The following is an 18,061-nucleotide window of genomic DNA, read 5'->3' on the forward strand; positions in this document are numbered from 1 at the left end:
TCCTTTATTGGCGGGTCAACAAGTCAACAATGATGATGTTAGTGTTTTTATGTTTATTATCAGTGAAATTAATTTAGCTCGTTATTCAAAAACTATTAAATATGCTATAGCTGAATAGCTGATGCAGATAGGTCATATTTGTGGAAGATTATATTTAAATATTTTAGCGTAGAGTAATGTATTAACAATGTTATATTTATAGTATATGGTATTACTAATATATGACTGATGACGGAGTGGCCAAATGAAATAATATTGGCGTAAGTGCCGATGTCGTAACGTCGTCAATTCGAAGTGTTCGAACCGGTCACGGGAGGTCATTCATTTTACAAATTTAAAAATATTAAATAATAACAATATAGTAATAATATTATAATATTATGATTTATATTGATTGAACAACCCAGTACCTGGCAGAACCTGGTTTCAGAATAAATTTGATGTGTTATCAGTGGTTACCAATGATTTTACTTTACCAATGGCCCCTGCTTAGGAAAATTCTTAGGTAACAATTAATTGATATACATTATGGTACAATCGGTAACAAATAAAATTGTAAAAAGTCAACATGCTGCAATGAAATCATAGCACATATTTTTAGTTGTAATTATACTTATTTGTATACTACATGATGGTGACTATAGAAAATGTTTGTTCTGAAATAAACGGAGCAATATAGGGCTGGTATAGGGCTGTATATTGCGTACTTACTCGTACCTATACATACAGTTTCAGTAATTTCAGTATAACTATGACAATCAACATGATTATAATATAATAAATATTACTGCAGGTACGAAAGTATACCGAAAATATTTTTTTACAGACCTATTTTATTCTTCATTGAAATTGTGGACTGTTATAATATTTTTTGATAGTAAACTAATTATTTTGTATCATTGTAGGGCATTGCGAATACCTACTAAATAACCACTATGTATAGTGCCATATTTTTCCACCAGTAAGGGCGTAGTCAAGGGGTGGAGGGGGACATTTTCTCCCCACATATAACAAATATATTAATGTTTAACAAAATTTTAAATTATAGTATAAATTTAAAAGAACACTTGATTCCCCCCCGGCCCCACACTGATATTTAGCAAGACAAGACCTTGTCTACCACTATACAGTTAGGGTAAATAATAAATATAATATGATATATTACACAGTTATTTTTATTGGTCGATAAAGAGTGGTTTGATAATTTAATAATTGTATACATACTATTATTGTGTTATAATTATGTAATGGCTGATAATTAACATAATCGTTCTTTGGTTTTTAGGACATATTTTTTTGTTTCTTACGTTTTATTTTAGAATCAACAAGTTTCATTTAGAAGGCGTGAAAAAAAAACAGTTTTTTATCATTTCGGCAGATTTAAGAACCTTTTAGTTCTCTATATTTTTTTTGAATAACACACCGGCATTTTTTACAGCGAATTACATAATATTAATTATAGACCGTAAAAAATTTAACTTAAATGTATAAAAAGTGGATTTTCAAAAAAACATAGTTACCTTTATTATGAGTTATGACCATATTAGTCTTGAACCTGTGAGTTGGTGAGTCCAGATAGTATGCCTATAATATAGGGTACAGAACAGTGCAGTAGCAAGATAGTAATAATAATTATTATTATTACTATTATTATGGTATCGATCTACGTGCATTTTTTTTTATTATTTATATTCTGTAATTCAGAAAATGTATTTATTATCAAAAGTGTTGTTTTTCTCGTCCGTCGGATGTAATAATATTAGTAGGTACATTGCGTTTGCGTATAATATTATTATGATATACATATTATTTTGATTATTTAACGCGATATTCGCCGCCGCCGCCGCCACCGCCGCCACCGCCGTAATCCACTGAGGCCGACCGGCAACGCCCCCAAGTGTCGGCCGTACAAGACCGCCGCGCCGTCGGAGCATATGGTACCGGTGTACGGTCCGGGCGCGCGCGTACAGACCATTAGTCCGTGTTTGACGTCGTTGGCGCGATCGTGTTTGGATGCGTGTTCTCTGTTTGGTTGTTTATTATTGTTTTAATTTTCGTTTCGCGTAAATAATTTTAACACAATATTTTTAACCGTCTCGTCGCGTAACTACGTTTCGTTTTAATTATTTCAATGCTTTGATTTTTAAACGATTGGACGACTATTTTTTATATACTTTTAGTACAGTTTTTATCGTTTTGTTTTTAAAATTTTATTCTTTTCACGCGACGTGTGTTCATTATATTAATTGGCTCGTGTTTGCACCTATAAAAACGGCAAAACTATTTTACTATAATATGGGTGTAACTGCGAGTGTAATGAAAGGTCGTCGAGAGCAGCAGTGAACCTCGAGAAAACTGTCTTGTCTTAAGTCGTATTTGGAAAAGTTACAGCGAAACGTAAGTGAACAAAATCAAAATTAATATGCGCCACGCGGTACCTTTATATATAATATAAATTTACTCGTACATTATTATAATAATATTATAATATAACTTATGGTTTAAGTCGTCCAATGATACCGGGATGTAATTATAACATTATTATTGCTATTACCGCTGTTGTAGTACCTCGTTAGGAACGTCTTTGGCGAAAAAAATTGTTAACGATACCCACGTACCTACACAATAAGGATCATCGCAACTGGAAGTAATAAATTAATATTTAATGCTGCCGTCGGTGTTCCTATCCGCAGGCTTCATGAATTTTTATAGTTATCAAAAAGACGTTTCGTACAGTTTTAACGATTCTATTATTAATGTCCGGCCGCGTGCGTTTCAATCCATTATTTTTTTTTCGCTCCCCCGACCGTCCGTCATTACTTCATTCGGCAATCGTTGCGTGCGCGCAATTCCAAATGAATTCGTCCAGTTCGGACGGGCGGCGGCGGGACACACATTAATATTATTACTCTCGCCAGTATTATACGTACCTATACATGTGTACATGACTACCTGACTGCTTGTCGTGGCGCGTGTATGTAATGGCACAACCACACTGCGGGTAGTAACTAGTTAATATAACAGTGTGTGGAACAATGAGAGAAAAAGAATCGTGTGTAAAAAAAAATACAAAATTGATTAACCCGGTAATAGAATATCCGTCGAAGCCGTACAATTTTTTTATTATTTTACCGATATGCGCATCCTGTGCTGCAACTTATTCCGATAATGGAGGATAGACACAAAATCAATACCCTTACCTATCTCGAAGCACCTCAACTCGATGATTACGGGGTTTTTTTTAATTTTTAATTTTACGTATCGGCGTGCCATGAGCGGCCGTGTAAACTCACGTCATTTTAATCCCCTCGCGTTGATTTCAGCTTGTAATCGATTCGAAAACATCCACGTGTAACACCGCGACGACATACCTATATCTTAATAAATATATTATATTATCACAGTATTCCACGATTCCGCGACCCACAAAGTATTATTATTTTGGTACGAAGTAAACATTCTCCACGTACCGTCCCTCACTACTACGTATAGGTATAATAATATTCCGTTCTTCGAAAATCGTGCTATCGCGCTTAATTGTTTTGTTCTATCAATTCCTAACATAATGATATTACCTATTCCTGATTATTTTCCTAAAATTAATTTCATGCATGGTTTTCCGTCACAAACGCTACCTATAAAAGTTGTTATTATAAATGTCAACAAAAAAGTAACCCTTGATGTTATTGTTTGATGTAAAATCATACTATATACTATGTCAGCATGGTAGGTATTAGTAGTAGTGTTTAGGTAACACAAAGTATGTATAGGTGTTGTACAATGTACAATGTACATGTAGGGGGTACCTATAATATTATTTTATTATGGTCTCTATATATTTTAGTTTTTTTAGTTCCTTATCGAATTTCAAATTCCCGATAAAATACCTCCGGAAACCACCCAACGCCTGCCACGGTGAGTAGATGTTTATTCAAGAAAGGAATTAGGTACCTATGCATAGTATACACATATTATATAACGACGTTCGTATTTGAATATTGTTTGTAATTTATTGGGTCTTCAATCATTTGTTTCATCTTGGTTCTGTCCAAAACTCCCTTATTTAAACATTTGCATAGATACAAGTAATGCTATTATACCTCGTATTATACTTATCTCTTATACTTTTGTAATAGTTAAATACCGAGACAGTTAAAATAGTATTATATTCAATAAATATATATATCTTTTATAAGCCTGCTGTTCTTTATAGCATTGTTTTCAAATATTATTTAAGGATATTTTTGTATCAGTACTGACAACCGAATATGTTGTAGCTGAACATTAATATTTCATTATATAGATTAATCCTTGACACTAATCCATAATAATTATAATTGTTATCAATCTATCGTATAGTGTTCAGTCTATATATTTATAGATTATTTACAATTAAATAGGTACAGATAACTATAAATTGCTGGACAACATTTATAGAAATGATTATCTGAGGTCATTTGAAATTAAAAACTAAAAACAAACATAAAAAAAATATACATTATATAGAGTATAGAGTATAGACTAACTTTAATTCTTATAGACATTAGTTTTTTTTTTTTTAAAGACATCGCTGTTAAATACATTAAATATTTTTAAACACTCAATTCTTTAGGCAGAAAATTACAAATAAATTGATAATATCAATAAAAATATATTTACCTAATTTTCTGCCTAACATCCTGATTATAAAAATAATTATATAATAATAAATAATATACAATAACTTAATCATACATATATGTATTTGTGACCATCGTAACCATTGTCTGCCTCGACACGTTATGTTGGAGCTGAATTTTAAGTCCACGTGCTGGTCGTGATCGATTGCTTATAATGTTTTTGAAAACTGATAGGTAAAAAATTAAACAGGCAATTTAAAAACTAACACTGGGTTCAAATCTTGCGGATATACGAATGAATGATAATGTTTGGACGTGACAATATACCTAGTGCATATGTATAATGTATGATACTATAAATTAAAGTAACTACTAGATAGTATCTGATTCCATAAAACCTTCAAATAACAATTTTTGTTTTTAACTCATTTGAATTTGTAATAATACAAACGCTATAGATACCCGTTCCCAGGAAGAACATTATTACTCTATAGTCAAAGGATTTAACGTTTTTATCTACTAAAGTCTAAAGCATAAAAAACTCGCCAAAAGCTCCCGATATTGCAAAGCTTTCTTTCCCGATATTAAAATCAGGCCAGCCGAAGTTTTGAATATGAATAGAGGTAGAGCGTTTTGTTATAGGGGGAATGTAATCAAGAGAGTAGGAATGTTGATAGTAATAATTATGATGGACGATAATAAAACAATTAAATTGAAAAATGCCTTTCTTTAAAAAAAATATAATATGTTATGTTATATAATGTGTATAACGTATAACTATGTAAAAATAAAATTGTATTATGATAAATAGATATATTCATATTATATTATGTTTATGACTTATGTATACCAAATAGTTATATATGGCTATAATAGATGAATATTATAACTTATAATTTATAATAATATATTCAATAGCTGAAGTCCGAGTGAAGTGATTTTTTGGTGATTAATGATTGTATATTATATTATTTACAATGAATTAAAATATATCATAGGAAGGTATCATGTATATGTAATATATTAATATACATTATATTTCCCGACAAAGAAAATTACACTTTTATAAAAATGTTGAAATCTTTTCTCATTATTGTTATTAATTTCTCTAAAATTCGCATATATGTATCAAAAATCAAAATGTATTTAGTAGCTTAAGCTTATTTGTGTATAATAATAGTATGTACACATATTAGTAATACTATTTATATTACATATAAATTATGTATGATATTGTATAATAAAGTGGAATATAGAATTTAAATAGAATTTAATTTGTAGTCAATAGCGTTTCACACTAAATAAAATTGTGATGAACATATTTCAGAGGCAACAGTTGTTTTTTTTTTAACAAAAATCAATATATTTGGTATAGATTGGACTTGTTCAGATTGTAACCCTAAGCAAATAATGTTTCTGCAGGCTGACGTTTAGGAATCCAAGATAAGTGACCGAAGTGTCAACGAGATGGCCGTTATCAAACGTCACACCCCACGTCAATTTATTATTTTTTTCATAGCTCAACAAAGATAAACAAAATTTGTATGTGCCGTCGAAGTCAGGCGTGGTCAGTTAAAATATGATAATATGCTTGTATTCCTCCACATTACAATACAAAGAGTAGTTGTAAAGAATTTCTCTTATTTTTTACCTAAAAATAATAATTTAATGTATAAAATATATTGTCTCTACATAATATATATTATACATCAGTTTTTTATCTAGATGGTATAAATATTTTTTAAAGGGAGGTTTCTCAATTTTACATATAATTGATGGTTACTTTCACAAGAAAAACTACCCAAACATGTTGTTAGTGGTTTTAATTTGAGCTAATCTCCAGATTCCAGCTCAAAATCGTTTTTCAAATGTGACAATTTATTTTTGCAAATGCACGTTTTGAAATTTAACATCGAAATCAGTCCATATGACTATGTGGAAAGTGATCGAAGTGAAACGAGTGGCTAAACACCAACGTTCGCTGTATCTTGTCTGGTTTTTTCTTCGTATATTATTATAGTCTTGAATAAACATTGATTTTGTATTAATTTCAAAAACTGTATATTGTATAGATCATGAATAATATTATTTCAAGTTATATATGGAATGTTATGTTTAAAACTAAAATATTTTCTTCGAAAATTCAGTATATTATTTTAAAATATATTTGAGCTGTTTAATTTTACCTGAATAGCTCATTATAATTTATGAATGAAAGCTGTTCTAAACATATTTCTATTATTTTAACATTAAACTTTGAATTTAACGCTGGTAGTGTCCTGCTTACTAGTATAAAATTAGGCTCTATTGAAGTTGATATTCATTTTACAGCAAAAAAAAAAAATAATAGATATCGTTATTTCTAGGTGTAGACCGAGTTCAACAAATATGCCGTTAAAAATTCTACTAATATTAATTAGCTTTTTTTGTTATTTTGGGTAATAACGATTGACGAGCCTTTAATAATTTATACAAATATTTTAAAAACGACATTAATAATAGGTATTGGATATGTATTATAGGTGTCAATTGTCAACCATACAAATGTATACTAAGTTGATGAATTGTTAAACTTATGTCCACAAATAAGTCTATAATTACTGTCGTCACTATATTTATCATATGTTAAAAGTTACTAATTGGCATGGAACAAATGAAACCAGCTTTTTCAAAATGTTTTTTAGATAATATAAGGTAATATAAAATTTAGTTTCAATCATTTTTTTTCTTATTGATGTAAATAATTCTTTATACTTTTATTAAATAACCATTTTGAAGGGTATGAGAAATTCATTTTAACAGAATAAAACATATTACCCTATTATAACCTTATTATAACCTTATTGAGTAACATGCATATCAACCATGGTTGACTATATGGGTAGTTTGTCTATACGCAATACGTAAGTAAAGTGATTAAAACGTACAAGTCAATACTAGTAGATACATCCACGACAAATCTACCTGTAATACCTAGTATCTATTCTGTAAAAATTGTTTTTTCCCAACTGTGGCAATAACTATTCTTAAGTATAGTGTTCATTTAATTCTTTTTCCGTCCACTTTAATTTTTTTTGTCTTTGTTTTCTTAAATGTTGGTATTATAAAGCTATTTAAAATTACTATTTATAATGTTTAATTATGGTTTATACTATTGTTTAAACTCGAAGATCCGGTGGATATTTTTCATTGACGTACATGAATTATGTATGCCGCGTACGTTTCTTTCGTAGAATTAGACCATCTCAATTGAACAATTACATAAGTGCCATACGGTAATATATATATTATTACATGTTTTTGTGTGGGTAGTGGTGTGTGTATTATAGTGTTCATAATATTACACCTTATCTGCGTACGAGTGTGTGGTGAAGATGTGTGTGTGGAGAAAAACTTAATGTTTACTGTCTGACGCCTTTGTCGAGGGGGACTCGAACCTTGGGCCAATATTTGAGTTTTTAAGATGACACGTCCAAGCTTATATGAACTCCAATACGATAATAAAAGTTGGTACACATACAACAATTTATTGGAATAGAAATGCTAGTTGATTTTATTAGTGTTTTATTAGTTTCTCGCCGAGGCCTGGTTTTACAACTTTATAGTATAATAATAATAATAATAATAATATAAACTAAATTCCAAACGCAATAAATAATGTTGACATCGTTGCATAATACCAGAAAGCAGAAAATGATTTTTTTATATAATTTATTTATTATTATTATCCTACTCGGTCATGGAGACGGGGAGTTAACAATATTCTTGGATTATCAACTAGTTCAAATGTCGATAAAACAATAGAGGATTCTACTCTTTTTTTTATCTTTAGCAAGCATTTTTTTTTCCATTTGGAATTATTTATATAATCATTTGTTTTACATTGCGAGGTTGCATATGTATATTATGTAGGCACTAGGCATATATCATATGCAATATGCATTATGTACGGATTACGCGCACATATTGTGAGATTTTAGCGTGCGTTTGTCTGACCCGAGATCCCGACTATACACGAATTTCGATACGACCAAGTCAGAGGCCACACGGAAGCCATCGGAGCGGCAAATCCGTGATTGCGCCCGAGACGTTTTTCTAGTAAAACCCAATCGTTTCCTAAAATCATTGGCGTTTCTTATATTCACCGTCCGTTGCGGTTTTCCGCTATACCTAGTTCCGGTTCACTAATACCTCTCGAGTATACCGCTCGCCGATGATATTAATATTACGATCGCCTATCGTGTGTCGGCAAACAATTTGTCCGCTGGATATCCCGCCAAAGCGGATGGTGTATAGTAATATGTGCTATTTCGGGCGGTCTGGCGCGCATGTCTGAAACAAATCACTACGTGCTGGGCGTGACTTGCTGTTGCGTGGTAGTGTGGTACACTCTTAATTAGCCCGAATGATTGATGAGTTCCTTAGCAATCGTATAAAGAAAACACTGGAAACGTACCAAAAAATATGGGAAAACATAAAACATGCGCTTCGGATGACGTTTGTGTGTTATATATATATTAATATATTACGTATTTGTTGCACTGCTATTGTTTTATACCTTTTATTATACCTTGCCGCGTGTAGTGCATCTTGCGTTGTTTTACGATCATCGTAAAACTGTTTACTGGCAGGCGTATACATAATATTTTGTCGGAAGTGTACACCGGGCGTTACTAAAAAATCCTATGTAAAAAAGTATACGTGCCTATATATTATAATATATTGTTTCACAACAAATATATTTTAAACACAGTTATTTTTTTTTTTACGAAACTTATTATTTATTTTGACCAAACTCGAGTTTGGTTTCTCGAAAACGTATAAAACAATAAACTACGTATATAACGCTTATTTTATTTTTGACTTTTACCAGTTAACTATAGGCTATATACCTACAGGCTATAACCTATTATAATGCCATTCAAGTATTGCAATACTTCGTATTATAACACACACCATTTACGATTACATACGAACTGTTGTGTTTCAATTAATGGCAAATGATCAAAATTAAATAACAATTATAAAGATAACAAAACTAATTTGATTAATTTGTTCGTTGTTGAATATTCCGTTTTGATTGTTGTATGATTTTAATTCTCGGATAACCTCGTTCTGGTTTAATAAAATGTAGGAAGATATTAATGAAAAACGGCAAATAGAATATCAATAGTTAAATATTGGTGGAGCTGCCTTGTAGATATTTTAGTATTGACTGCAGAACTATATTGCTCCCTTTGAAGTAAAACTGTTTGAATTAACTTAATATTAAGATTTATAGTTAGTATGTAAATGAAGAGACAAACCGAAATAATCCACATGTTGCCAATCAAATGACATAATATTTCTACTGTAGTTCTGCAGTGATTGATAACGTTAGAATTGAATTCTGCACAGCACTATTTCTACGTAATGTGCAAACTCCAGACATAAATCAGCTAACTTTGCACAAGTAAAAACTGTTTGTTCGATGTAGGTACCTGGGTATACATACGCGTCGTTATTATTATTATTAAATTAAATATGATTTGTTGCTAGGGACACGCCTACACGATTAGTGAATGCGAATTACAAAACTAAAGAAAAAAACATGTACAATGCTATACTGGTCCACCTATAGGTATAGTCGAACAAAAACTTGGCGTAAGGGGAAAAAATTCACGAGGTTCAGCCGAAACGCAGTCTCATCATTTTGATCAACTGCAGCAATACGCTAACCGCGAATAAATCAATGTTTATCTGATTACTTTGTCTGTTTCGGACCGATTGTGGAACACTGGAAGCCATACACGCGGTATTTCGAAAACGATTATTATGACTCGAAGGCATAAGCAATAAAATTATTATTATCTGCACATACGTAGGAATACAAAAACAAGTAAATATTGGACATTATAAACGGCTGTATAAAAAAACCCATTAAATGTCCGTACACCTTATTTTATGTTACCGCAACTATTATCCCAATTTTTTTTCGCTTTTACGATCACCTTGTTTCCGAGCTCCGTATTTTGAGTGATTCCCAATAAGAATTTACGACTGACAACCGCTCATGACGTGCACAGGTCGGACTCGTAAATTCATCAGCGGTAAACAAAGGATTGGTAGTGTAATTCGTGTTCTGGTGACGATGGCATCAATATTTATTTTTTTTTTCTTAAAGGAACGACGAAAATATTAACCGAGAAACTTACCAGATTACAGTTTAACCCCTCATTAAACATTTATCTGTTATCGTATAGACTATCCTCCTATTTCAGATAACGCGTAGCGCACCAGTGCGTATAGTAATCCATATTGAATAGAAACAGAATATTTACTTCATGTCCAAAGGGGGCTGATATTTACATTTCACTAAAAAATGGTATTTCCACTTTAAACTGTAAGATAACTGTATTCTGTTACAATTTTTCCTCCCTTTATCTTCCCTACATATTATTACGTACTATATATCATTACTATGTTTATGCTCGTTTGGGTGGGTATATGTTGAACGCATATCATCGCCGGTGTTTGTTGTGTAACGAGAGGAACCGGCCGAGGATTGACGAGATGCACACGCCCCGACACCACCATCATTCTAATAATAATATAGCTTATGTAAAACACGGAGTTAAAAAAAAAAACACGCGATATCTTTTATATAATATTAATAATTATTAACTATTATAAATTATAATATAGAATTGGATACATATTATATTATTACTCATACCAAAATTCAGTAATGATATTAATCAATTTTTTTCGGAGATTGTTAAACGTGTTTTGTAGTTAGTTGTAATTATCCCTTATCTGTGTAATTTATTATAGTTTCGAGAGTCAAATTATGAAAATTATAAATAATAAGAATTATAAAAGATTGACAGGCCATAGTCTGCGCGGCGTATAGGCTAAACGTAGTATAGTGACAGTTCTTAACGATATTACATCATTATGCCACCAAATCACTTCTTGGGAATTATTTCAAATTATAACTCGTTTTATATATAATAATATGTAGTGCATGAGAATGAAGTATACGCAAGATTATTACTAAAATATTGAAGCTTATTAATATCATTAAATAAATATTTTTTTTTTTTGAAATCATAGGAACCGAATGATATGTAGTTAGCGAGAGGATGCGTGGATAAATGGGATAATTAGTCAAAGTTAATATTTTTAAAGAAACGAAAAAAGTGTGTATTGACTGTAATAGTTCTTAGTTATTCACAGATAATTATTGTTCACAAATATTATGAAAATTTCGTAAAATGTTTATACGTATTTTCAACAAAATACCATATTAATAAATTAATCGAAATTCGGAAAAATTAGCTAGGTATTGCTTTTTAACCATGCACCATCCAATTATCAGCACAATTAATATATTACCTATGTATTCGATACTATTTTGAGTAAAATATTTTTATATGAGTGTTTGATTTATTTTTTTTACTTGTTAATTAAGACGGTGAAACTATAAAAATGTTTCCTTTTTACTTTTTTTCACGGAATTTTTTAATATGTGTAAAAAAATACATTATCATTAATTTGTCGATTAATAACGTCCATTCAGCTTCACTAACCACGTAACGAGTAACGGACCGAGTAAAACCAAATCATTTAACGCACTGCTACCTCTGTACACAGACGTTGGTATAATTTCCCACAATGTTTTAATCGTTCCGCAGTTGGTATCGATAATAATAATTAGCAAGTATTGTGCATGGCCGGATTCGGCAAGTCATCTAGACAGTGTGGGAATTAGATGCAGTACAGATGAAATTAAAGTTCACTGAAGTTGGGGTGTAGGTAATGTTATATTATACTTATATGTATATATCGGGCACATATTATTTCTATCGACCGGATATAAGCTTATCGTCCGAAACCTATTGTAAGCGCGGGGGAGCAGAAATCACACAATCATCGTACCCAGCTGCGATATTAATTTATTTGTGAGTGGTGTATAATATAATGCACGATATATCGTATTATAAATTATTGCATGAGGGCAGGGAATTTTTTTGTCATCGATAGATTAGAGGGTGCATGTACTAAGTTACATTTTTAAATTTCTATTGAAGAATTTCTTTCCTGCAATAGAGATTTCATAGGACTATAGTAGTGCATGCAACACTCTGCAGTTGACGAAATGATAGTGTTTTTTTATCCTTATGTATAATATTATAAACAGTCATTTTATAATGGAATTCAAAACTATAGTATTGATCATACTTAAATAATAGCACAATTAAATCGATTGTATTCTGAATCCACTTTGCGCTTATACATTATTTGTACAGAATATTATTCATTTCCTAGGTATAACCACTTCATATTTTCTTTTTTGATAAATATTAATATGTTATTTGAAACATAAAAAACCCTTTTTTTTAGTAATCATAATCAAGTTGTAAGTACTATCCTTTTAATTTAAAAAAATACTTAGTCATGTGATGATGGGGTGTCAATATCTAACATAATAATTTTCGATATTGTACTTGATTCTTATATGACGTATTATTTAGTACCCAGTTATATTATCATTATTTTTTATTGCTTTATTCTTATGAACAAATTTTTTAATTACCGACCGGAAACATTTCTATATTTAAAAATATTTTATATCTATTTTAATAAAGTGTATCGTTGAGATTATTTCAATAATAATTTTACGTAGTCTACTCAATGATTTAAAGGCTTCTTTTAATGATTATTTTTTTGTTGTTGCCTAAACTCGAATTCATTGGAATACATTACATTTTGATTTTGATAATACTGTTCAATGTAATTGTTATATTATTCAGAAACAAATACCATATTCTTTTTTTTATGTCTTGTGCGATAAACATAAATGTCACATAAATAATGAGCTGTTTAAATAGTCTTAAAAAATAATGATTACTATACATATTTGAATGCATTGACAAAACATAAAATTTATCAAATTAACTAAGTTTATTGCTTAAACTAGTTAAATAAAAACATATTTGAGTCACAGATATATTGAAATTGTGGCTTTGTTGTTATATTTAAGCAATTATTAATCATCCAGCGTTCTAGACAGCCGATGTCTTCATGTAGAAATATGCATATTTATCAATTTTGATATTGTTATTAAGCGAGATCACTAAAGCCGGTGTATCGTTGAGGTACCCGCCCAGATGTCAAAATATGTATGCCAGTCATTAATCGATGGATACGACCACGGTAGACAAGCTAGCAACCTCTACTACTACTCCTTTCGGAATCCTGTCATCGTGCGTAAACGAATGTTCGATTGGATTATTGTAAATCGGAGTCGGGTTTCTGTCGAATTCCTGGAACTTTTTGTTGAAACAATATTAGGGATACAGAATACCTTTAAGAAAATATTGAATTAAATTCAAATAACATTCCAAATAATAGGATTACAATCATTTAAAATATATAGGTGGTATTATACAAATTTATGTGAGTTATTATAAATCTATATTTATTTTAGACAATTAGTTATTCAATCGATAAGACAGTACCTAAATTAGTTTAAATTACTCTTTGTGACTCATATACGATATTTTTTATGTTAAGTCATAACTCATAATAATTATTGTTCACAAAATGTGAATAATGGCTGTTTGAAAATGTAGAATATAATATACGAACTGTTTGTATGTAAACATCACAACTCATAAGTGATTCTTTAAAGAAGACTAGTAATATTTTGAAGTGTAAAAAAAATAATTATTAAGTTCCAAAGACGCGTTTTAATGACTCATAAAATAACATCATAAAAATTCCTTAAGATCTTAAAATGCATTAAAAACCTTAAAGTTGCTCTTTATATTATATTCTTAAAGTGCACACTTTTATTGCACGACGATGTGAGTTAATCTGCTTTGTTTATACGCCCATTGTACAAAAGAAACTTATCACAGTTTTTAATATTGGTACCTAACATATTATTATCATGTACGTTTATTGCTTAATACTGATACTTTTTATGTATTGATTTTCTTACACTAAACTATCGCTATTGTGAGTGTATATAATATTTTTATTTGTTCAATTCTATATAATTGTTTACTAACTAATTTTGAAACAAATACGTTTATAAGTTATAGGTTATAACCAATTTCCTTAGCGTTTGCTCACATTGTATGATATGCTTTCGGTTCTGAAAATATCATTACTTATAGTAATCTTCAAATTACTTTTCATCATTTCGTTATTAATTATATTACCGTATCGGCTTGTAATAATATCACGTCCCTAATAATAATTGCGGTGATATTGATTTTGTTAATCTCACAAGTAACATGTGTTCAATAAGTTTGTTTAACTACACCCAATTAAAAAAAAAAGGAAAAAATATTAATATTACGAAAATCGAATCGGTATAATATCTAATGTAAACGAATTCGAAACAAGTATTTACATAATACTCGACGGCCCTACGCCACCGCCGCGCCGGTTCGACGGTATTAGCTGAAAGTAACATGTGTTCGTGGTTTTACAATAATGAGTTTATCGGTACACGTCCCAATGACAGATTAGATCGAAAAACATGGGTTTAACGGGTACCCCAGACGGTTATGTGGTATATAGTATAATATTATACCACGTAAGCTTCTTAAAAAAAAAATTCCACCGACACATTATCATCCAAAAAGCTATTTAAGCGGACATACTAATAGCATAAACTATCATAAACCAGCTCATGAGAGATATTATCGCGCCTCCACAATTTCGCGCGTATTATAATTCCGAGTAAAATTGAATTACTATATAAGATACATTATAACGGGTATAGTATCGATTTTGCGATTTTTTATAATATAATTTTTTTTTTAATGTTATTCGTTTGAAACCCCTAAATATTTTGGTATACACATAATATTGTACAGCGAGAGTCCACGCCGGGTGCGTGTGCGCAAAAAACAGCGGGTGGCCCACGAAAAGCGCGTCATGTAGTCAAATTAGCTTGTGCCGAGCGTGAAAGGTGGTGGTGGTGGTATATACGGTGTGTCCAAAGACCCTTCCGGCGGCGGTGTCGGGGGCGGCGGGAGGGGTAGCACGAGAGAAGGGTCGCGTCTGGGGTCACGTGGCCGCCGTCGCCACACAATGGGCACCGCGCTCTATATGCACGCATATTATATTATACGTCGTGCTCCTCGTGTGTGCACGACACAAGAAGGGTCTTTGTGGGGCGTGGAGTCCATCGGTGGCAGCGGCGGCTGCCAAGTATAATCAAACAAATGTACAATATTATTACACATATATATATACCAAATACCTATTACCAAGGTATATACATCGATAAAACACGTTTTGGTTGTAGCAGTACTTGTTTGAACGGCGTTTTTGGTCTACAGCGCTGTACATTTTAACTAAATAGTCCATGTACACATTAAATTATTCTACCCAATTATATTATTGTTGCGAATTCTATTATATTATTATGCAGAAGTCGCGATTTCAATAATGTAATCTGCTGATGTCTGATATAATACATGTATTGTATGCTTGTTTGGACGAAAAGTCTACATTGACGAATAAATCTACATCCGTCGTGCTATTAAATCAAGTTTATATTGTTGGCGTCTACTTAAAGGCATCAGTACATCACCAATAGTAATATTGTATCCAAAATATTGTGTATCTTTAAAATGGTTTACCTATATGCTAAAACGATGAAGTAGGTACATAGAAAGTAGTGCATCTCAAAAAATCAAGTAGTGCCAACGTTTATATTTTTACATATTTTAATGCAATTTATTTCGTGCTGTCATTGAGTTGTACGTTTCTAAATCTCTTGTATTTGAATTTGTAACAAAGGCCATATAGCTTCAAATATGTATGATTTAATATATATATGTTGTCTTTGTGTCTGCTTAATTTGCCCCCAAGTGACCTATAGGTTACGTACAGTAATGATGATGATGTTGCATAGTCTATATTTTGTGTTCAAACAAATAACTGTTTTATTGTTCGTTACTTTCTATAAAGTATTTGAAAACAGTAAATATTTACCAAATACAAACAAAATTGATCCAGTTTATTAAAAATTATTAATACTCGCTTATAATTGTATTTATAGCGTACCTATTTCAATTTGTACATAACTTAAATACCTATCCTTTATTTTTTTCCTTCAAACTATATAATTGTCTATAAATTGTAATAATATTTTTGTTTTTTTTTTTAAGATATAAGGTGAATCTAAGTATTTGACACACGATCATCAAATATCAGTAAAATAATTTTATACTGTTGAGTATGCCGATATACCAACGGCCGTGATGTGTGATCTCGCGCCCCGTATATATAATAATATATATTATTTGTATGGATTACAAACGAGTAGGTACGTTTAAAAACAACTGTTCGGAATAATGTGCATTAGTGTGTCAATCAGACGGTCGAACAAAACGTATTTTACCCCAATGGAACTCACAAAAGCTCATATTATTCGACCAATGTTGCTTCCACAGCATTGGCAAACAATTGGCAAACACGCGCTGACCGTTCGATAAACAAACAGCAACAGCGCACGCGGGACTATACGAACCCTAAATTTTATATTGTCGGTAAATTGATTTGCTCCTGGCGTATACGAGTCGGGGCCGCGACAAAAGATTCAAAAGAGCGGACGTAATGTTTAAATGTTTTCCATTTATTTATTTTTTAATTAACTAATGATCGTAACCGAGACGTTTCGAGTGTGTTAGCCATTATATGTCCGTATATTATAATATGGGTCCGAGAATAATAACGCTGTTCAAATATTACAACGTTTCACGTAACAGTTGGGGGCACATGTGTGCCGGTGTATTCACTTGGGAATCGCGCTGCAACACTCCCACACGCGCGCGGCTTACAAAACGTATTCGGGGTGGAGCTTTTGCATTAGGAAAATAAAAATGAGATATAACAACCTAAAATGAGAACGATGGTAACAACTTACGGTTTGTGTGGCACGCGCGTTTATTATGTGGAACTTCTATATACATTGTATGTTTGAAATTACACATAAATATACGGCCGAGGGTGGAAAAAAAAATTGCAATAAAATCTCGAAACAGCCGATTGGCTGGTAACGAACGCATGACGTATGTATATATATTTACACAGGCGATTGGAATAATGTTTACAAAAGTCTATTGTATTTATATCCATGTATTTCAAGAGGCAGTAAAAGTAGCTATATAAACACGCCTCTTCGATTGGCCGTCCATATGTAGTTTTGGACGTTATCCAAAGGAAACAATTTGCGGGTTAGAGCTCGGTTTCTTTTTCGTTTATTTTTATTATCATTTTTTTTTCATTCTAAGGGAAAAAATATAACGGCTTTTGAACTTTATACAAAGTTTCGAGGACCCGTGACTGTTGTCGATCCCGAATGACATACGGCTTGCGTTGTTCAAGATGTGCAATAAATCTGTTCCCCTCAGCGCCTGCTATACATGTATATA

The 18,061-nt window shown here is 31.4% G+C and overlaps 1 protein-coding gene across 1 annotated transcript in view; it reads left to right on the forward strand.

Moving 5' to 3' along the window:
* Positions 1 to 1,952: 1,952 nt before the first annotated feature.
* The window catches only part of LOC111031689 (discoidin domain-containing receptor 2-like), a 135,985-nt gene continuing 119,876 nt past the window's right edge, over positions 1,953 to 18,061 (forward strand). Inside the window, exon 1 of the mRNA XM_022311740.1 lies at positions 1,953 to 2,397. The gene's annotated coding sequence lies outside the window, so the exon portion shown is untranslated. The remainder of the gene's footprint in view (positions 2,398 to 18,061) is intronic.

This window comes from Myzus persicae, unplaced genomic scaffold (assembly GCF_001856785.1).
Source record: "Myzus persicae strain clone G006 unplaced genomic scaffold, MPER_G0061.0, whole genome shotgun sequence".
In the NCBI taxonomy this organism is placed as follows: domain Eukaryota; kingdom Metazoa; phylum Arthropoda; class Insecta; order Hemiptera; family Aphididae; genus Myzus; species Myzus persicae.